Source organism: Schistocerca americana, chromosome 3, assembly GCF_021461395.2.
Source record: "Schistocerca americana isolate TAMUIC-IGC-003095 chromosome 3, iqSchAmer2.1, whole genome shotgun sequence".
NCBI lineage: Eukaryota > Metazoa > Arthropoda > Insecta > Orthoptera > Acrididae > Schistocerca > Schistocerca americana.
This window is the reverse complement of record NC_060121.1, coordinates 473,969,120-473,992,181: the sequence shown is the minus strand read 5'-3', so window position 1 is coordinate 473,992,181 and position 23,062 is coordinate 473,969,120. Positions and strand designations below refer to the sequence as shown.

Genomic DNA, 23,062 nt, shown 5'->3' with positions numbered 1-23,062 from the left:
TGATGGGTTTCCTACCCTGAAATATTCTGACCATCTTCAAAAAAATCATTTACGCTTTATATAATATTGTGATATTTCCTGTTGTTTGTATTAATAGCTTTGTTACCATAGTACATTTGTCTTTTACTAAATGCAGGTACTGCTGGAGTAGATGTTAGAGTCTGACATGCTTCGACTGACCTGCTGACTGGTCTAGGCCCTTATCCGCAGCCGAAAAGGGAGGGTATGCGAAAGTCGAATAGTTACAGTTCTGCAGTAATGTTGTTTTAAACGGTTGACGATTATGAAACGACGTTCTCTTTCGTGTGCATCTACGACATCTATTAAAATGGCAGACAACATTTATATGTATCCACATGTGTCGATGGTGTAAAATTACGATGCGAGTATCACTTGAAAGTAGCACAGCGCCGAAATCAGCTGATAGTGTGATGTAAATGTCTTTCAGCGGAATGGGTAGTTTTCCAGAAACAAAGTATTCCAAGTCGATTATACATCATATGAAAACCAGATTGCGAGACAAGAAGATCAGTTAAACGTAGTATTTACGAGTTCCATAGTTCTGGCAGCTTCCAAATAGCCTGGTACAAACCATCTGGTTTCGGTTGGGCAATGAGAACTTGTGCAGACTTCAGACGCTTCCGTAAAACAAACTTGGAACATCCAACAGTGTCTGATAGACGTGATCGAGCGGAAAAATGGAGCAACGAGATGTACGTGTTCTATGGAGTACATCAGATCACGTGACACTACAAGTCTTAAGAGTTGCAGGATCGTCTCCGGCGTGGAGAAGTTACTATTTCAGACGCTGTTAATAATTTAATTGTATGGGCTTCCGCGGCCAGAGTCAGTTGAAACAAAGGTTTTCTGAGTATCCTACAGCGTCATGATGTAAAAAACTGTCCTGGAGAAACCAAGGTGACTGTGACCTTCTTCTGTGTCTAATAATAATTCTTTGCTGCGCGTTTAAAAACAAGCAAGCTCTCGATAACACATGACAAAGTTAAAATTGTTTGTGGGTACCTATTAGTTGACATGTTGATTTCCCGTGCTCCCTGCAGGACGCTGAGCATTCGCGATGGATGTCGGGCAAGGCAAGTAGTGTGACGTTACAAGTTAGGTGCGGGCCCATATCTCTCGTGGATATCACGCAGTGGTCAATGAAGTGTCACTTGCTGCAACGACGTAACACTCATAGCACGACCGTAGAGTGTCATCTTTCCCTGCGTCAGCTAGGTTGTAATGACCATATCGTAGGGGCGTTGCCACAGGCCGCTTATGTGTCAACATACGCAGACAGTGTGTCAGATGGCACCTCAACATTCACTTACATGTCATACAGAGGTTAAGGCAGTAGTATTTTTGATGTTACATTAGCAGTGCGATATTTAGATGCGTAAATTGATTTGGAAACTGTTCACATATTACAGTGATTTGGTGGAATACACTGCTGGCGGGGCGGTAAAAATACTTGTACGTGGGCATGTTAAAATGTAATGCCTCCTGACTCTTTATGCGAAAAATCTTAAAGTTTCTTAAAGAAAACAGAGTTTATTCTTCTAATCTACTTATTTGCACTGAAGAGACAAAGAAACTGGCCCACCTGCCTAATATCGTGTAGGGCCTCGCGAGCACGCACAAGTGCCGCAACACGACGTGGCATGGAGTGGACTAATGTCTGAAATAGTGCTGCAGGGAACTGACACCACTAATCCTGCAGGGCTGTCCATAATTCCGCAAGAGTACGAGTGCGTGGAGATCTCTTCTGAACAGCACCTGCCAGACATGCTCAATAATGTTCATGTCTGAGGAGTCTGGTCGTCAGTGGAAGTGTTTAAACTCAGAAGAGTTCTCCTGGAGCCACTCTGAATCAAATCTAGACGTGTGGTGTGTCGCAGTGTCCTGCTGGAATTGCTCAAGTCAGTCGGAATACACAATGTACATGAATGGATGCAGGTGGTGAGACAGGATGCTTAAGTACGTGTCGTACGTCAGAGTCGTATCTAGACGTATCAGGGGTTTCATATCACTTCAATTGCGCAAGCTCCACACCATTACAGAGCCTTAACCAGCTAGAACATTCCCCTGCTGACATGCAGGGTCCATGGATTCGTAAGATTGTCTGCATACCTGTACACGTCCATCCTCTGGATACAGCTTGAGACTCATCCGACCAGGCAACATGTTTCCAGTCATCATCAGTCTAATGTTGGTGTTGACAGGGGCAGGCGAGGCATAAAGCTTTGTGCGGTGCAGTCATGAAGGGTACACGAGTGATTCTTCGGCTCCGAAAGCCGATGTCGATGGTGTCTCGTAGAACAGTTCGCATACTGACACTTGCTGATGGTCCAGCATTGAAATCTGCAGCAATCTGCGGAAGGATTGGACTAAGATCACATTAAACTATTCTCTTCATTCATCGTTGGTCCCGTTCTTACAGGATCTTTTTCCGGCCGCAGCGATGTCGGAGATTTGATGTTTCAGCGGTTTCTTGCTATCACTGTACACTCGTGAAATCGTGGTACGGGAAAGTCTCCACTTCATCGCTACCTCGGAGACGCTGTGTTCAATCGCTCATGTGTCGATTATAACAACATGTTCAGATTCACTTAAATCTTGATAACCAGCCATCGCAGCAGCAGTAACCGATCTAACAACTGCGCCAGACACGTGTCTTAGATAGTCGTTGCAGGACGCAGTGCCGTCTTCTGCCTATTTACATATCTCTGCGTCTGGATACGTATGCCTGTACCAGTTTCCTTGGCTCTTCAGTTTGTTTCTCCACAGCCACCCTGGAGACCGTCACTGTAGAATGTTTAATCTTGTTGATGGAGCCACATCGTCATCTCTGCTTGCACTTCATCACAATGAAATTAAACGTCTCGAAGGTATGTAACTGCTGCAAGCAGATGAAAATCGTATGGGATCAAGTACATATTATGTGGAGATGATCGATGCCTTTGAACTTAACGCGTCGGATTGCTGAAAATGTCGTAGTGTTGTGTGTGGTCCGGCGCTATCATGCTGACGGAGAGGATGTCCACGTGTGGAAGAAGTTATCTGGCTCTAGAAACAACATTGTAGCATATTTTTCTACGCTCTGTACAAAACTGCAACTCTGGCAGTCCGTTTGGAACGAAACTTTGAGAGAAACTGCTGGTATCGTTTTCCTGCACCACTGGAAGTGGTTGAGTGTTTGATTGTAGTAGCAGGTACTACTCCGGCTGTTGCACAGTTATGTTACATAGCAGGTACTGGAAGCTCCAGCCTCAGTTGTTGCAGTTATCGAGTGACATGATTCCGTTACGCTTCGCAAGAATACGAGGTAAAAATTGGTTGCGTTTCAAGCAGATACCGCCGGAAAGAAATACGTGAGGAAGCTATATGGATGTAGCAACTCAGCCCAGTTCGTACCACAAGTACCATTTACTACAGTGGGGTGAAAAACTTAAGGGTGAAAGTAACTTTCGCATGACGTGTCACTGCCAAGCACCATAGCTCGATGAAATTGCGACCATACGTGGAAAGAACTGATACAGTATAGAAGAGGAGGTACGAAAAGGAATTACCTTTTGTTGAAAGACAATAATTACAATAAAGTCACCGTGGTTTTCATGGTTCCTTGCACGTTAAAAAAAGGCGAGGAATGGTTCTTAATAAGGTGCGTGATCATCACGAACAGCAATGCTAGCTCTGTTGCTCTACAACGTCCTCCCATGTTGGCCACAACGTTGGAAAAGAGTTCTTGTGAGAGGGCGTTTCATTCCTCCATCCACGCTGGACGTGCTGCAATGCGTCTCCCCATGCTCTCCACACGTGCTTGATGGAGTTCAAGGAAAGGGAAAGGGAAGGCAGTCCGTATGCCGAACATCCTGTCATTGCATGGGCTCATCAACCTTAACTGTTTGTTGCGGTTGCGCATTGCCAGCCGACTGCACGCCTGAAATGGTGCACAGTGTCAAAACAACGTTGACGTGTGACACTGCCGTGTCTGAAGGTCAGTGTCACCATATAACATTACACCTCCATTTAGACACCTAAACGATCATGGTCGACAGTAGTTCTGGGAGCATCACCTGTTCCCACCTCTCGCAACATGAGCGTACGTCCAGAATAACTACTCAGACCGAAAACGGCTCCTATACGTGAAAGGCACGCAACCCCACTCATGGTTGGTCCACACCCTATGCTCTTGACGCCATTCAAACTTTGACAACGATGTGCGTGTGTCAACAGAACCCACGAAGCACAAAGTACTCATCGTCGGGCAAAGAATCCGCCCCGATGTAGTCGTTGCACTCTGTACAGCGTGAGTCTGCGTGCCTCACGGTGCTGTTAACTGCGGTTTCAATTACACTAGCAGATTGACGTTTTGTCAATACTTGCTTGTTGCACAATGTAACGCTCATACACAGCTGTAGTTTACCTTGGTCGACCACTTCTTCTCCTTCGACCAGACGTGCCTGTGATTCAGAACACTCCCCACGCAAGTGAAACAATGCTGTGAGCAATACTAAACTGATGCGCCATATTCGTCACACTTTGTCCTTCCGATTCGCCGGTGATTTTTCCCCGTGGGAAGTCAAACATATTGTATCTCCGGGACATGTTGTAATAAAGAATACCATCCCACTGCAACGTAAGTTCTTCGTGATTGATGCAGACTGTCTTTTCCCGTTTCTTCAGCTGCAAGCGTGTTGTGGGGCCTGTTCCATTTGACGTTATAGTCGCACTAATGTCACACCATGTGACGTGCAGGTTTATGTGCACAGCTCTAAGACCTCTGGCAGTATCCTCCCACACTTCATTATTTTCCACCGATAGTCAATATGCTGCTTGTAGTATCTCGTACTTCAATTTTGCGGAGTAGCGTACTTTTGCTGTAGTTGAACCATGTATGAACGTGACACTAGCATGCGATAGTGTCGTTCAGTCTGGCTATAATATAAATAAAAGACTTTAGGATTTGAGGGATGTGCATTATGGATCTGGAAAAAGCTGATTTCTTATTTAAATAAAATCAGTGGTTTCCAGCGTCACAGGGGAACAGTTGTCCCAGCAGTGGCAGAAGTTGCAGTGAACATTTAGATTGCAAATTAAAAACCTACACATTAGCGCTAATAACGCTGTGCTGGTTTGCGCGTAGGGGATGTGCAATTTGCAGCAGGACCTCTGTAATATATTTACAGTGAAATGAGGTGCTTTAGTACATGCCTCACTCGGATCGAATTTGAGAAGGGTGATGTTCATATCCTCTCCCAGCCAACCTAATTAGGTTTTCAGTGGTATTTCAAAATCACTTAATCCATGTATGAATGCATGATTTCGCTGTGATATGAATTAATAAAATTTTCTCGGGCTTACAGCCGCGTCAGTTGGCTAAAATCCCACGAACTTAAAGGAAGCGCAATGCACCATCTGTCTCGACTTCCATCGTCAACTTGATGTGTCCGTGAATGCTCTCCAGGTGTCCTAAGAATTCCCCAGTTTTTCAAGAACATGGGGCCAGATGATAAAAGTGTCATCGACGTAACGATAAAAGCAACTTGGCTTAGCTGAAGCCGTGTCCAAGGCGATGTCTTCAAATTTTTCCATAGAAAGGTAGGCTATGGATGGAGCTAATGGGCTTCCCATAGCCACGCCGTCCTTAATCCAAATTCCCAGTTCATTCCGTCGCAAAAAGAGACGGGACTAAAACCCCTCACCACCCTAATTTTTCTTCTCGAAGTTGTGTCTCGATCTCCTAGTTAACGGGACGGGAAATTTAATTCTAAACTCCCTTCGTTACAGTGTAATTAGTAATTGCGTGCGTGTGTGTGTGTGTGTGTGTGTGTGTGTGTGTGTGTGTGTGTGTGTGTGTGTGTGTGTGGTCGAGTGGGAGGGGGAGAAAAAAGTCTTTCACATGGGTACTTCAAAACTAATTCGACATTCTCCCCATGTATCTGACCACTCCGTGTACGCCAACTGCAATAGTACTCCCAGCTATTACTTTGTCAAGCTTGACCTACCATCAATGCCTGCCACTGCGTGCTTCATTTGTTTTTCAGTTACTTGGGAATATCGAACTTTTATGACAAATGGTCTTGTAAGAAGACGTTTTCCAGGTACATGGTGGAAACAGAATTGGATTCGAAGCTCCCTTTCTTTATTAACACTTATTCCACTCGAAACAACTTTCCCTTACTATCATTTAGTCCAGTAGTCATGCGTATCTTATGGACAATATAGTTCAAGCGATTTCGGTTTTAGTCTTTCGTATTTACATCAACCAGTGGTGGCAACCTCGGTAACAGTGTAATTACTGGTCCAAATAATACAAAAACCGTGGTGTACTCCAAATTCAGTGTAGAACGAATAAGTGAAAAGAAATTACAAGCTCAGTTAATACTAAAAACATCAGAAACGTTGGTGGTAATCGAGAGCGCAGTGTTTCTAATCCAAGTGCGGTTGTCGGATCCCGCAGCGTTAAAGTTGGACGAAGCCCAAAAGCATAATTAATTTCTTTCACCCGCACCTGCGCTCTGCAATATCTTCACGCTCTGCATTTACGCCAGCGTAATACCGTAGGTGTTTGGCGCTAGCTCCGATGCGTCCTCTAAAGCTGTAGAAAACTGTTTAATGACGAGTTTCGTGGAAACATTACACAATGTTGTGAAGAAGGGAACGCAGAATGTATCGTTTAAGAGTCCCATAAGGAATTCCTACATTACGTTATGGCGTTTCTGGCAGAGGCCTGTTGACGTACGAATGTTTCCTCAATGTTTTGTGGTCGTCTGGTTTGATGCAGCTCTCCATGCTCCTTTATCCTGTGCAGGCCTCTTCATCTTCTTCTGAATCTACTCACTGTATTCATCTCTTGGTATCCCTCTACGATTTTTACCCCTCACGCTTCCCTCCAATACCAAATTCGTGAGTGCTTGATGTCTCAGAATGTTTCCTATCAACCGATCCCTTCTTCTAATCAGGTAGTCCATATCTACTAAACTACGCCGTTACAATCGAAATAGCTTCATACATTCAACGGCGACCACCGTGAAGAACACGCCGAAGGTACTTAATACTGCCGAAGTTTCGTCCTAATTCATACACGTCTGGAGCACGGTGAAATTATCGCCGCTGAAGTTAAGCCATCTTACAGACTGCCATGTCCTCTGGTAATTATACCCTGCATAAACATCTTTTCTTTTTTTATGGAGAACTGTTCATTATATCTAATTTCTCATTATCTATGGAAAGAAACTGCGATACCTTTGATAACGTCATATACCTTCGGCGTGCATTGTCCAGTGGTTTGCTGTATGTGTGTGCTTACTGATACAGATATTTGGGTTGTAACGGATTAGTTTATTAAATACGTTTCTGCGTGTTTTGTACATATATAGATGGGTAACAATAATGTGGTGCCGGTTTGAGTACTCGCTTCCTATGAAGTTATATCACACCAACTCGGGAGTTTTGGCAGGCCATACATTCACACGACAATCAGCGTATATGCAGTTGAATAATTTTAATCTATCATACCATTTACGACTACACTCTCATTCATTCAGGATATCAAACTGAGATGTGTAGTAGGGAGTATTTTGTGAACTGTTAGCACTTCTTTTCTCGACCATTTCCCAAGCGTGTGTGTGATGAGCGGCTTTTTAACAGTATATGTGAGCTCGAATAACTCTGATTTTTTCACCCAGTTCCTTTTCAGACGTGTATAGGGGAGAAAGTAACAAATTGTTTAACTCTTCTTCGAACTTGGGCTCTGTAATTTGTAACAAGTGTTTCCCTGGCGACTGAATGAACGTGAGGCTGCACACGCAAATGTTTCCGATTATCCTCTATCCGCCTTATCAAACCTACTAGATAAGGGTTTAAAACTGCCTTCCGAAAGAATCGATCGAACAAAGTTTTACAGACATTCCTCTTCGTAGGTTAGTTATATGACCTTATATCATTCAGACGACTCTGTCATAGTACCGTCTCTAAATTTACCGTGCGTGATCGTCAATCTTGAAGTAAAATAATAAAGCAAATTAAAACCTGAATAACTTCATTACCGACCACTGATGATGCCTTACCACAATAAAGTGAAATGCGTCTGGTGAAAAAAAAAAAAAACATGATTCTTGTAGTTGCAACGACAAATGGAAAATACCCTCAAGAATTGTAAAGCAACTAGAGATAATATGGCTACACAAATTCAGAAAATAAGAATGAACCTATCTGGCCACATATGCAGGAGAGAGTGTTTAACTGTAGTGGGTTAGGCTACCCAGGAACACACGACGTTTTCAGGTCGGTATTTCAGTACACTGACTAAATTAGAATCATGTTACGGAATATGGACTATAAGCTGCCATAAGCAGTTTCGAGCATTTTCTACTGTTTTTAATATTGTCAGACATGAGATTGTGTTTTGTGCAGCAATATAACTATTCCAAGTTCTAAATATTTATGTGCGTTATAATATATTAAGGCTGCTAGGAGGTTACTGTTAACTCTTCAGTTTGTGGCGAGTAAAATTCAGTACCTTTCTAAAAGCAGTTACATAACGTGCGGTCATTTAGCCATACCTCATCGGTAGTGCGCTATCTTGTAAGCTTGAATGAAGAGAAGTTTACCATGAGACACATGATACTTGCAAATGAACTGAGTTCCTGTAATTTGTTAAATGTCTTACCTTTCTTAAAACAGACAATTTGTGTTAGTTGCCAATAGTTTCTATTACAAAATATTTTTAATTCTTAACTGGCTTCTGATAACACTTCCTCTTAATTAGATTTAGCTTACTGATTACTGTTGTGTAGTAGAGTGATAGTGTTCAAGATTTTCTCGATTACAACATTTTTAATCTTGAGTAGAATAGCAATTCCTTGGCACTTTACAATGTTGTGCACTGGAACCGTTTTTCTTATTTGGAAAAAAATTGCTTTACTGAGTAATTTTTGTAATTTCAAACAGCACACATAAAACTAATGCAGATAATTCAAAATGGAATAAGCAGGGAGACAAGTGCGATCTAAACCAACAGCTGTAGTCCAGACGTACGAACAGACAAGGTTTCCACGTCCTTAGTGTACAAGCTTAACTGAAGGTCATGCTCATTCAACTGATATCCGCTGTAGGCTGTCGGTCATCCAAGGCCGCAACTTTTCTGATCGCTGAACTCCTGAAGTCTCGAAATGTTAAACTCTTGAACTCTGCCTTGCTCGGCGTTTGAGGGACTCTACATACTGCGTTGTGGGATGTTTGCTTACAGACAGGGTGTGACTGTGTCGCTTTTTACCTCGAACTCGCAATCAGTCAGCGGTTGTTCAATGCGTATGACCTCGTAATGCACCGACGAAAGCGGCTCGCTTGGTACGTCCTTACGTAATATTCGTAGCTAATATTCATACAGAGATGATATTTTTCTCTTTCATGGCTATCTGTCATGTTTAGGTCATACAGATTAATAAATTAGATGTATGGGTGTAAAATGGATTTTTTTTTGTTATTTCCCTGTAGCCAACTGTTTGGTAAAAGAAAATAACAAACCGTTAGCCTTCTAAACATCAGCCTGTCTGCAAATATGAAGTATCCTTTCAAATGTCTACAAGTTGTGTGACTGTATGACGACATCAGAATGCTATTATAGAAACGAAATATGTCAGATCCATCAGTTCAGGAAATATACACGAATTTTACGTGACTCTTCTGCCTCAAATTCCTCCTCTGTTGAAAGCAGATTCGGTGCGCTCACGATAAAGGGGACAGAGCTACCCAAAAGGCCATAAGCTATCTTACTTCTGGCGGTCTGTTTGACAGACAGAGTTTTCAGACAGGCTGTACAGGAATGGCATCTGCAATAATGGAAAGACATAAATTCGAGCGATATTGAGATAATACCGTTTCAGTGGATTGTGGGAAAAAATGTCAGCGGAAGAAAAGGACGGAGTAATTTCCGTTGCAGTGGTGGTGGCGAGTTTTGCCTGACTTCGTGTCCAGTCTTCTGAGAAATGAAACGAACTTCCGCGCTATTCCACGTCCGTCGGTCTGTATATTCCAGGCGCAGACGTGGCGACCACGAAATGAAAGTCACTTCCGTTAAAAGGATTTATGCTGTCGCCGCAAAGCATCGCACGAGCGCACAGAGCGTTGTTTACCGCAAAAACGCGGCTTTGAGCTGAGTTCTTCATTCTTCTTATGACGACGTCGACTGTCGACTGTTGCTCCGCAGACGGCAGTTTCTACTGTAATTCAATAACTATAACAATTTTACTCCTATTCCACGGTACTACAGGAAGATTTCCTAAAAAAATTCAAACTGTGCATAATACCTCTACAAAAGAGACCGAGGGGGAAGATAATGTTTTTGATATTGTCTGTTCACATTACATCTTTAGACTGGAAACTGTTTTTGGAAGTCAACAAAGTCATCAATAGCTATGCAGTTGCCTCAATAAAGATGTGTGCCATGTCCTACCAGATATTTTCCTTGTTTTCACTGTCTGAAGTTTTTGAAGGAAAGAGGGAAGGTAAAGAAAGAGTGAGTAACGATATACAAGGTCATTGAGCTGCCCCTACCGTTGCCATTTTATGCAACCCTCACTAAGGCTGCATCAGCAACAATATCGAGACAGACGGCAGCCACTTAATCGGCATAAGATCCCTCTCAGAGATTTGAGCGACTATTAGCAAACAGAACGATACTGTCAAAAATGTAAGTGGCGATTGAGCATAAACACCATGGTATTTTAAGGCCAAGATTCACCTTACTTCTGTCATACTTATCGAAGCCTCTTCAATCTTTCTTTGTGTAACTGTCGGTGTAGGTTTTCGACGTCTCTATAACTTTATTCCGTTTACAGAACTTCATCATTCGTAATTGGTTTAGAAATGTTGCCTTAAACAGTGTCTTCTACCATCGGAAACAACGAAGTTAACGGGAGAGCGAGTACACTACAGGCCACTAACATTGCTACACCAAGAAGAAATGCATATAATAAACGGGTATTCATTGGACAAATGTAATATACTAGAACTGACATGTGATTACATTTTCACACATTTTGGGTGCATAGATCCTGAGAAATCAGTACCCACAACAACTACATCTAGCCGTAATAACGGCCTTGATACGCCTGGGCATTGAGTCAAACAGAGGTTGAATGGCGTGTACAGCTACAGCTGCCCATGCAGCTTCAACACGATACCACAGTTCATCAAGAGTAGTGACTGGCGTATTGTGACGAGTCAGTTGCTCGGCCACCATTGACCAGACTCTTCAATTGGTGAGATATCTGGAGAATGTGCTGGCCAGGGCAGCAGTCGAACATTTTCTGTATCCAGAAAGGCCCGTACAGGACCTGCAATATGCCGTCGTGCATTATTCTGCTGAAATGTACAATTTCGCAAGGATCAAATGAAGGGTAGAGCCACGGGTCGTAACACATCTGAAATGTAACGTCCACTGTTCAAAATGCCGTCAATGCGAACAAGAAGTGACCGAGACGTGTAACCAATGGCACCCCATACCATCACGCTGGGTGATACGTCAGTACAGCGATGACGAATACACGCTTCCAATGTGCGTTCACCGCGATGCGACCATCATGATCGTGCAGCCACGTCTCGATCCTTGAGTTAGCAGATGGGGACGTTTGCAAGACAACAACCATCTGCACGAACAGTTCGAGGACGTTTGCAGCAGCATGGACTATCAGCTCGGAGAACATGGCTGCGGTTGCCCTTGACGCTGCATCACAGACAGGAGCGCCTGCGATGGTGTACTCAACGACGAACCTGGGTGCACGAATGGCAAAACGTCATTTTTTCGGATGAATCCGGGTTCTGTTTACAGCACCATGATGGTCGCATCCGTGTTTGGCGACATCGCGGTGAATGCACATTGGAAGCGTGTATTCGTCATCGCCGTACTGGCGTATCACTCATTGTGATGGAATGGGGTGCCATTGCTTACACGTTTTGGTCATCTCTTGTTCGCAGTGACGGCACTTTGAACAGTGAACGTTAAATTTCAAATGTGTTACAACCCGCGGCCCTACCCTTCATTCGATCTCTGCGAAACCCTACATTTCAGCATGATAATGGACGACCGCATGTTGTAGGTCCTGTACGGGCCTTTCTAAATACAGAAAATGTTCGACTGGTGCCCTGGCCAGCACATTCTCCAGATCTCTCACCAATTGAAAACGTATGGTCAATGATGGCCAAGCAACTGGCTCGTCACAATACGCCAGTCACTACTCTTGATGAACTGTGGTATCGTGTTGAAGCTGCATGGGCAGCTGTACCTGTACACGCCATCCAAGCTCTGTTTGACTCAAAGCCGAGGCGTTATTACTGCCAGAGGTAGTTGTTATGGGTACTGATTTCTCAGGATCTATGCACCCAAACTGCGTGAAAATAATCGCATGCCAGTTCTAGTATAGTATGTTTGTCCAATGATTACCCATTTATTATATGCATTTCTCTTTCGTGTAGCAATTTTAATGGCCAGTAGTGTAGTACACAGTTGTGCCCAACGATCTGCGAGTAAAGATATTAGAGATTTCAGGTGGAGCAGATAACGACGAGGAATTTCCGTGATATCGCCTATGCAGAATACATCTCTTGCTCTCTTGTGGTACCGTATTTAAAGGAAATATTTGTATTTACCACGTCTTCAGGGGAGTTAAGAAAAAAGGAAACGAACTAAGCAAAACCAACTAAAACCAATAACTAAACCAATAATTAAAATAAAAGCACGAATAAAAAATATTTATTAATAATAATTAATAAACAGAGAATATTTCTAATCAAGTAACTAATCAATAATAATATATTAAAGTATCCAATTCTTTTATTTTCTGCGATAAACGCTAAATTACAATCCCAGGTTGGGAAAGCTACGACCCAAAACAATACAATTTTGCTCTACTGTTGTAAAATTTCGTGTCAGTACAAGATACTTGTACCAAAGAGTACTTGTTCCGTTGTTCTTTTGCCCAAACGAACAGCCAGCCCAAACAAATTATCCCAGGGCACAATTTTTACGTTACAATGATATACAACGTTCTTGCGCTTACCCCATATCGCCGCCCCGGAAGAAAATGACCCAGCTGTTCGATAAATTGAATTTATTGCTTCAGTCATCTGTGAAACTGGCGTCATATACAGTTAAACACCGTCATAACTGCTGTTATAAGTAGTAGTGACGCCAGAGGTAGTTGCGTCTTTGTGGAAATATGGATTGTTGTGACTTAGGTGGGAAGAACGTCGTAATTGTCGGTTGCGGTTTTAGTTTGGTTAGTGGAGTAACGTATCCAGTTAAACATCAATACAAGGGTGAGAACGAAATCTTTCGTGGCGGCACTGTTATGTAAAACTTTTTCGGTTTTCTTGCCGCGGGATAAAATCTCGAGCTTTCGAGGATAGCCACTACCGTCATCGTCAGGAGCAACTGACTGTCTTCACGGCTGCTGTGATGGCCTAATATAGCCCGTGGACGGCTTCGGGTTAGTCGGCTTGTGATTGGTGGGCGATTACGTACTGTATCTGACGAGGACCACTTGAATTCCAAAATTAACCATCTCAAATACGTGTTCCGAAAGAATGGTTATGATGCACGCAATATAGAGGCAGCGTTCTCCAAGAAAAGGAAACGTGAAAATGCTGCACATTCACAGGATGAACCACCGATTGTGGTTCTTCCTTTCTGTGACGCTATATCCAGTAAAATAGGAAGAGTCCTCGGTAGACGGGGTATAAGACCGATTATTTGTCCTCCTAAGAAAATTAAGGAGAGATGAGCCCCATTAAGGACAGTCTCGGCCTCAGGCTTTCTGGAATTTGTAATAGCCCCTGTGAGTGTGGAAACAGTAATATAGGTCAGACCATTCGTACCATTTCCAGCTGCTGTGCAGAGCGCCAACAGCATATTAAAAATAGAGGACTAGAGAAATCGGCAATAGCGGAGCACAACCTCACTAACAAACATAAAATACTGTTTGATGGAAAAAATATTTTGTCACACGCCTCCACATATCAAGATTCTGTTATTAAGGAGGGTGTTGAAATAAGAATAAGCGAGAAGAACTTCAACTGTGATGGTTGGTTGGTTTGTGGGGGTTGAAGGGACCAGACTACAAAGCCCATCGGTTCCTTCAATCGTGTTAGCAGATATTATCTGAGCGGATCATGGGAAAGAGAACTTCATGCAAGGAAGCAGCAAAGACATTCCTTGCAGTGTTTACATTCCCACGGAAGCGGTGGCGCCACCAGCGCAGACATTGACATAGTCTGCGACAGTAGTATGTCATCGCCGGCCAATCACAAGCCGACCAATCAGAAGTCGTCCATGGGGTGTATAAGGCCACCACAGCAGCAGTGAAGACCCACCCTCCCTCCCTCCAAATTCTATAACTCCCTCCCTATCCTCGAGCACCTTACACTCAGCCTCGCCTTCCATATACACCTCCCGTCCCCCATGCGGATCCTCTACGACCTGATTCCTTTCCCCCATCTGCTCCTATTCCTTGAACAAATCCGCATAATCTGCACCTCCCACTGCCTTGATCCCTCTCATCCCCAGGTTGCTCCTCTCAACCCCCACCCTCTGCCTCGCCTTTACTGTTGTGTCCCCCCCTACCCTCCATCTCTACACCCTTCATCTACTTTCCCGGGCTCCTTCTTCTGCCCCCCCCCCTTCCCATCCTGTTTTTTCTCTGCCTACCCTCTTTCTGCCTCCCTTCTCACCCCCAAGTCATTTTACGTTTCCTTCCTCTCCTCATCCCTTTTTCCCCCCTCATCTGTCCAGCCCCCCCCCCCCCCCTCACACCTGCCCTTACCCATGGTGTGTTGTGCCGACTTATTAGTGCAGTGTTTCCAGTGATTGTTAAGTGTTGTGCGTCTTTTCCGAAGTGCAGTGAACGGGCATCTTACTGTCACTGGGTGTGATTTTTGTAATTTTTGCGAACAGAAACCAGACTGGCGCCGTGGTTTTTTTTTTAATTGACTGTCTACTATTATCCTTGTCTGCTTGCTGTGTATTTTATTATCATTGCCAACTATTTGTTTTATGTTTTAACTTTCAACAATTTTCCGCCGTTTTACAATATACATCACCGTTTCATCGCCTGCTTTTATTGTTTCTTATCTTCTTATGTGTTAAAAATTCTGTAGGCTGAAGAGCAGCGTACTAAGCTGCTGCCAGCCAACCCCTTCAGGGGGAATCGTAATCCAATAAAGGAAAAAAAAAGCAATGAAGACAGTCAGTTGCTCCTGACGATGATGATGGAGGCTAGAGTCTTTCAGCCCGAAATTTTATCCCGAATTGACGCTGCAAAAAAAACCGATTTCTTTCACATAACAACGGAAGTGTTGAATAGTGCAGATTGAGACTCAATTCAACAGAAACCGTGGGTGCGATAACAATGGAAGTATACACTGTTTTCCCACGTTTGAGTAGCTTCAGCGTCTTAATCGTTTTTAGCGTCATTGTTTCCTGGACGTTTAAAATAACTTTCGTGTCAGAAATGTTCTTAGCGTCGATGCTGATGTGAGCAAAATGGCTTGAATACAATTACGTCAGTTTCATTTCTGTTTTATGGGGAAAAATCTGAGCGACCGAGCAAAGAAGATTATGCGCCTTGCTCATGGTGGGCAAGAAAAATGAAGTGCTAATACGGGCCAGGAGCATAGAGAAACAGCCATCAATCCCACACCGCGAAATAACAAAAAAAAAAACAACTGAGCAAGGTGGAGCCAGAGGCATCACAATCAAAACATAAGTTCAGAGCGATACAAATGGCGAAACCCTCAGAATTGTATGTGGCTGAAAGGGCAAATGCGACAAAATCAGTTTCGAAAAGTGTGCCAGTAACATTTATTTTACCGAGCAGCAGTCCAGATTTGTCTTCTGATTCAAGTGAGAATTACCAACCCTCAACCAGTGATGAATCGTCAAATTGAAGACAAATAACACTAACCCATAATGAAAAACCTCCCATTAAAAAACCTAAAAAAAAAGAATGCCGAATGTTAGTGACTGGAGCAGAGTAAAAACTAAATCGTTGAGAAAGAGTGGAAAATTTTATGTATCAAAAAAACGGGAAAAATTGTTAGTGCTCGCTAAATGGGTGCTACGTTTACAAAAAAACTATCAGAACACTACTGGGTTCAAAAAATGGTTCAAATGGCTCTGTGGACTATGGGACTTAACATCTGTGGTCATCAGTCCCCTAGAACTTAGAACTACTTAAATCTAACTAACCTATGGACATCACGCACATCCATGCTCGAGGCAGGATTTGAACCTGCGACCGTAGCGGCCGCGCGGTTCCAGACTGTAGCGTCTAGAACCGCTCGGCCACTCCGGCCGGCGATTACTGGGCACTGGGGTTGTTACAAAGACGACAAGATTTTCTGATTTCATGTACTGAACGCTCGTTCTGAAATGTCGTAGCGTTACTGCCTGAGAACCTAGAAAGTCGAATAGCGGTTTCTGCTTGATGTAGGATGAGCAGAAGAGTCATGTACACAAAACGTTTCTGATAAATACTTTGGGAATAACCGAGAGGCAAATCCGTAGCATTATCGAAGCGAAATGACTAGGACTGGGATGTCACCCGCGGACAAAAGGGGGCAAAATGGAAAACATCCAGAGACCTTGGAGTCAGTTAGGAATCATGTAAACTCAGTTCGCCTTATTGATAGTCAGTATGTAAGGAGTGACACAACAAGAGGAATTCGTCGACGGCGGCTAAACCATCGCAGAAACACAAACAAATCAGTCTTGAGAGTGATCTTCCGCTAGCTTGCCAGCTGCAAATTTACAAGCCCATGAACGTTTATTCAAGACCGAATTTAATATCGGAAATTTTGTGCCAATGAAGGATAAGTGCGAGAAATGTGAATCTTACAAAAACGATTCAGATGAAGAGAAAGAAAATGTAGAAGGTGCTTTTCAAGAACATCACGAAGAAAAAGAATTGAGTCGCGTAGATAAAAAATAGGAAAAGCAGTTAGCTCAAAACAAGGAAATACAACTAGCGGTTTGTGATTCACAAGCAGTCTTACCAGTTCCAACGGGAAAAATATCTGCCTGTCTCTACAAGTCGAGGCCAACTGTTACAATTTCGTGGTAACTGTCCATATATCCAATTTTCCAAAATCTGTTATTACTCTTGAAGTCTGCTTTACTTATTTTTGTTTATTGCGTGTGACTAGGTTTGGAAACGACAGAGGTATCTGCTATTTCTGGCATGAGCGAATTATGAACAGAGACGAGGTAGAAACAATAACTTGTCTTATACCATGAGGAGTTATCTTCCTTCCTGGAACGAATGCCCTATTTTACAACGACAGCTGTGGAGGAAGGCAGAAGAAGAAGGAAGCACCAGAAGTTCAGATTGCGATTCGCAGAAATCGTGTAACAAAATGGTTCTGTTGCAAAAACCACATTGATTAAAACTTTTAATTTCAGTTACAGATATGTAATTGCAGTGTATTTATACCCGTTACAACGGCTGGATAGTCGGTCCACTACGCACAAGTGTCTGATTCGTGGTCACACGCAGAACGGGGGAGACGTAGTTCAGATAGCATCACTGAGAGATCAGTTGAGAGTGATAAGAAGAAATGTCCAGTTTACGAACCCGATCAATATTTATTAGTCATTCGAAATGCAAAAGAGAAGGGATATCGTCTACATCTTAGAGACATGTGTTTTGAAGATCTCAAGGACTTTAAATCTTTCCATGATGAGATGGCTCTCTATATGGCCAAGGACGTTGACGGGAATGTCCTCAAACTGTCTGAACTTAAATAATTTCGATGTGGAAAGGGAAGTCACGTGTTTCAGTATAAGAATAGCCACAGATAGTCTGAATGGAGGCAAGTTCAGTTTAAATGTAGAGAGAGAAAATATCGGTGAAAGCAATTTGGATTTAAAACCTGCTTATGCTACGAAAATAACTCTCGCAAAGAACGATATGGAGATCTAAATAAATTGGTTAACCGCAACATCATACCTAAATATCATAAGGGTTTCTACGATTCTCTTTCCACAAAATGTAATTTATTGCCTTTTGTGTCATTTGTTTCGTAGTTCTTCCCATCATTGTTTATTATTTTATTTCATTTATAGGACGCAAAATGTTAGTAGAACAACGAAACTCCGTAAGTATGACCAAACAAAATAAAAAGATAAAGAAGGATTTAGAGATACATTTAAAATTTAAGTTTTTCCCGAACACCTTTTTGGCCGTATTTGTCATTTTGGTTTTAATAATGTCAGAAGAACAACGACATAGTTGTCGAATGTGTTGAAAGGCGGTGTATGGGGTGCAGTTTAGCAGAAATAATTTGAGCAGTTTCTCCTTCGTCTTCCTCTGTTGTTCCAATTCACCTATATGGCCATAAACTTCGCGTCCATATTTATGACGTACGCCCGCAGGTCCCACGTCCAACATGAACTGAACATGTTCACGACATCACGCGCGCATGGATACAACACCAGATGCATAAAACGAGCTGTGAAGTACGGCGAAGACAGTAGAGACAAAGGTACAGAGAAAACTCTTTCTGTTCCTCGCTTACCTTATGTGAGAGGTGTCAGTGACGACATAAACAAGGTTCTACATTGCGGAGGAAAGAAACCCATATTCCAGAGAGGTCGCAAGATGCGAGATCCGTGAGGCCCACCAGGAATCACTCGGATGCCCTCCACACTGCAAGCGTCTACGAACTTTGGTGTGAATGTGGCGAAGCCTATGTTGGTGAAACCGGGAAACCCATTAGCACTCGCTTGTCGGAACGTGAGCGCTACGTACGACTAGTACAGAACAAGTCAGATGTAGCTGAACACCTCCAGGATTGTCACAGTTCTCCTTTTCAAGAACTTCGCGTGCTCTCTCCACAGCAGAAAGTAAGAGTGGCTATCGAAATAATCAGGCGCCCTAACAGCCGGAACAGGGAGGAGGCTACAAGTCACCTACGGCCTGGCTGTTAGAGGTTTCAGCCCGGTTGTGTCCATCAGCCGCCAGCGGCCTTACCGCAGTGGTAATGTCGGTTCCCGTCAGCTCACCGAAGTCAAGCACTGTCGGGCTAGGCTAGTACTTGGATGGGTCACCGTCTGGATCTACCGAGTGCTGTTGGCCAGCGGGGTGCACTCACACTTTGTGAGGCCAATTGAGAAGCTAATTGACTGATAAGTATTGCCAGTAGTCACGAAAACTGACAACGGCTGGGAGGGGAGTGAGCTGACAGCACGCATCTCCATACCCGCAGGCAGCGACACCTAAGGGCTGTGGATGACACGGCGGCCGATCGGCACCGTTGGACCCTTAAGGCCTGTTCGGACGCTGCTTTTTTCTTTCTGTCTTCGTCAGCCAGCAGTAGCACATGACCCGGGTTCAACTAAGAAAGGAGTTCACATCCGCCTACCACGGCGTTCAGACGTTCTCGCTAGTGCGCTCCAAGTGGCCGTAACTTGTTTGCTTTCGCGAACGAGCGTAGTGCTTAATACTCTTAGCGCTCGTACTAGTAGTTCACTACTCATATAGTCGGTTTTCGAGGAGAATCTTTTACCTACAGTTTAGCATACGCAGTATTATGTATGTTTTCTTTGCCACACGTTCGCGGTGATAGTGCTGTATAGTTCACCATAAAATGGCCGATCTCCCTGATACCGCTCACGTCATTTAATAGGCACTAGACGTATGTCACCTGCACACACCGACAGAGGTGTGTTTCCCACAGATGTCAGACAATCATGATGAGATCTAGCAGGGTGAATTACCTCTCCCGGATACACAGCATCTGAGCAGCAGCAGCTGCACCACTACCACCACCACCACCACATCCACCACCACCAACAACAACAACAGTAACAACAGTAGTTACAACATCATCAGGACAGCAGCTTTCGCACCACCCTCATCAACAACTGCAGTTTCAGTAGGAACAACTGGCTCAACAGCAGCAGTTTCAAGTACTGCGGCTTCAACAACAGCTACTCCAGCAATATCACCATCCGCCCCGGTAGCTGAGTGTTAGTGTGACGGATTGCCGTCTTACGGGCCCTGGTTCGATTCCCGGCTGGGTTGGAGATTTTCTCCTTTCAGGGATTGGGTGTCGTCTTCATCATCATTTCATCCCCAAACGGCGTGCAGGTTGCTCAATGTGGCGTCGAATGTAATAAGACCTGCACCGCCGGACCTACCCCGCAAGGAGCCTCCCGGCCAATGACGCCATACGCTCATTTCCATTACCATCAATAGTTCCAGCGACCCGTCCCACTTCGCACTTGCTGCCAACTCACCTGCAAGTCAGCAGCAGGAAAGTGGTACCCTTAGTAAGGGGCTGTGTGCCGACTCACTTCCTGTCCAAGACTGTAATATGTGTCACTTATCGGGTTCGGATACCCGTTCTAGTAATGGTACAGTGCATATAAACTCAGAACGTTCTCAGAGTCAACCGTTGATTTCCACTGCTGCGGCCGTAAAGTCAATTGTCAAGAATCGGTATAATCGTTCCGATGCAGGCTTCAACATTACCTTTCTGGAAAGCTTAGATAAGAACGTTGGCAAACTCCACCCAATATCGGTAGGTAAGTTATTATTTTCCTATAACTCTCATCTCAAACATGACATTGTTGACATTAGTCAGTCAGGTACACACAGAGTTGACTTAGAAACGAAAACTGCTCAGGCTGTTTCATAGAAGTCCCTGTTTTCAAGGATCGCAAGTTTGATATCTACATTCCCAACTTCCTACTTATATCTACATTCCCAACTTCCTACATATATCTACATTCCCAACTTCCTGCTTCATAATTACGGCTTTACTCGTGATGTTGGCATCAGACAGACAAGGAAGTCGTTGACGCAATGGAGAGCATAAATCCTGTCGCAAGCATGAAACGATAAACTAAGAAACATTATTCACATCCTGAACAAACAATACCGTTTCCAGTTTGTCTGCCAGTGTTTTGCTCTCAAACTCTGGTCTCATATGTTACTATTCTGTGGACGCGTTGTCCAGTGGAACTACACGTAGCTCTAATCGGCCAGTGGAGAAATCGTTCGCGTTTACATCATCGGGCAAGCCAATGTTGAAGTCATTGCAGTATGTATGGTGGTCCACACGCAGCGGAATCATATGCGGCGCCGTTTCCAACGTGTTTAAATTGCTCTGGTCCGCACCCAGTGACAGAACGTTTATGCGCGGCCTTTCTCCATCCAAGAGCTCCAGCGTGCAAAGGCCTACGCTGCATCGGGGAGGGTAACTGGCAGTACGCATCTCTCCTACTCCACTGCCCTCCAACAGTCTCCTAGTCCCCAAAATCCCGTGAAATTTTCGCCTCTAGTTCCAAGGCATTCCGCGCAACCAATAGTTGTTTTAATGATTCTTCTACACGACCAACGCCACCGCAGCAGTCGCCCCAGTTAGGGTCTCTCCCTCACGATACCAGGCATCGTCAACATGACCTCCAGTCGGCAGACAGATCGGGTGCTGTCTCTGGCACAAGAGGTCCGTCGACATGGAGTGCTCCTAGGTCAGTGTGGCAGTAGCGATTCTCAGACATTTGTCACGAGTATTCTGTCTCTCATCATATCTCCCAAGCCCACCATCACCCAAACCATATCCTCCTCCGTACGGTCAACAACCGTTGCCACTTTGTAACAACAATGACCATGTCATCTAAAAGATTACCTCTTTTATTATGCACCGCTTGGAAGATGGAAAGGCTCAGCCACGTGAAGCTTTACGTACACAACCTCTACGACAACTATTAACGACCCTTCTTACACCTAATAGCTGTGGCGGGCTTTAGGATCCTCCAAAAGAATACATGGTCTGTGATTGCCAGTTAAGGTCCCGTTCAACATGAACTTTCGTTACGGAAGATAACAGTGGCTACCCTCTCAGCGAAGTGGTTTCATCAGGGTTCTGCTCTGCTTTCGAGGATACCAGATTTATCGACAGGACAGAGACGATGGTCGAGGAGGTGTCACCCTTTTACTGCATATCGATAATTTTTACTTTTTAGACCGCCTGACTATAACTCAATGAAACAAAATGTTTGTGCCATACGCGTTTCGTCTATTTTCTGCAAGGCATCTTCAGTGGCCTGGAATATGTACATATTTTTACTGTTTAGTTTACATTTGAGGGCAATGTACCTACAGGTTATAAACAGTTCTGGCGGTTGGTTTTAGCTGCGATGTAGTCATAATTTAAATTCTGCTTACACGTTTTATGGACGACTTTCTACATATTACAGAAACGTAATATACAGAAAAGCTATACTTACTGAACGGTAATATGTAAAAAATTGTCCACGCAACCTATAAGTAGAATCTAAATTATCACTATATCACAGCACAAAAAGCAACCACCAGAGCTGTTTATAACCTATTTCACGAGGAAATGGTGCAATAACTTCTCATCCGAACTTCATCTTGGCCTGTACGCGTTTCCTATTCGGTCACATTCTGAGCTCCTTGGTGTCTATTTTGATAGGAAACTCACGTGGAAGTAACATATTGCGTAACTCAACCACAAGGTAGATAACGTTGTGAGTAACTTCCTTATGGTTCCCGAGTATGGTGGGGTCGGAAACGATTATGCTCTTGACGCTTATAATATTTTGTGACTTTTATCATTCGCATGCAGCTAGGACACAGATGTTACCCCGCGCACCTATATCGGTTGAAGATTATCACTTCTGGACACTGTGATAACCACTCAAAGGCAATAGCGGATCTTAACCACTTCATATTGGCATGTCCCAAGCGCACGACTGCACAATCAGTCTTGTGTGAGAAATTGGTTGCTGGAGCCCCCCCCCCCCCCCCCTTCCCCACGAGCTTTCATGTCTTACTCCACCGTTTTGAGAAATATAGTCTTGCTCACAGACTATTTGAAAGCCAGCGGCATCCAATTTTATTTACGAGTTGCCGAGGTCTTCATTTTGACATGGCATCAGTCCAGTTCGTAATCGGGTGCACGATTTGTGTTTCAATTTCTGTACAGACCTCTATGTGTACATTAAATTTTCATTATTGGCCTCTTGTGCATT

At 43.8% G+C, this 23,062-nt stretch overlaps 1 pseudogene; it reads left to right on the top strand.

Moving 5' to 3' along the window:
• The first annotated feature begins 19,017 nt into the window (after positions 1–19,017).
• On the top strand, positions 19,018–19,136 carry LOC124607852 (annotated as a pseudogene).
• Positions 19,137–23,062: the final 3,926 nt, after the last annotated feature.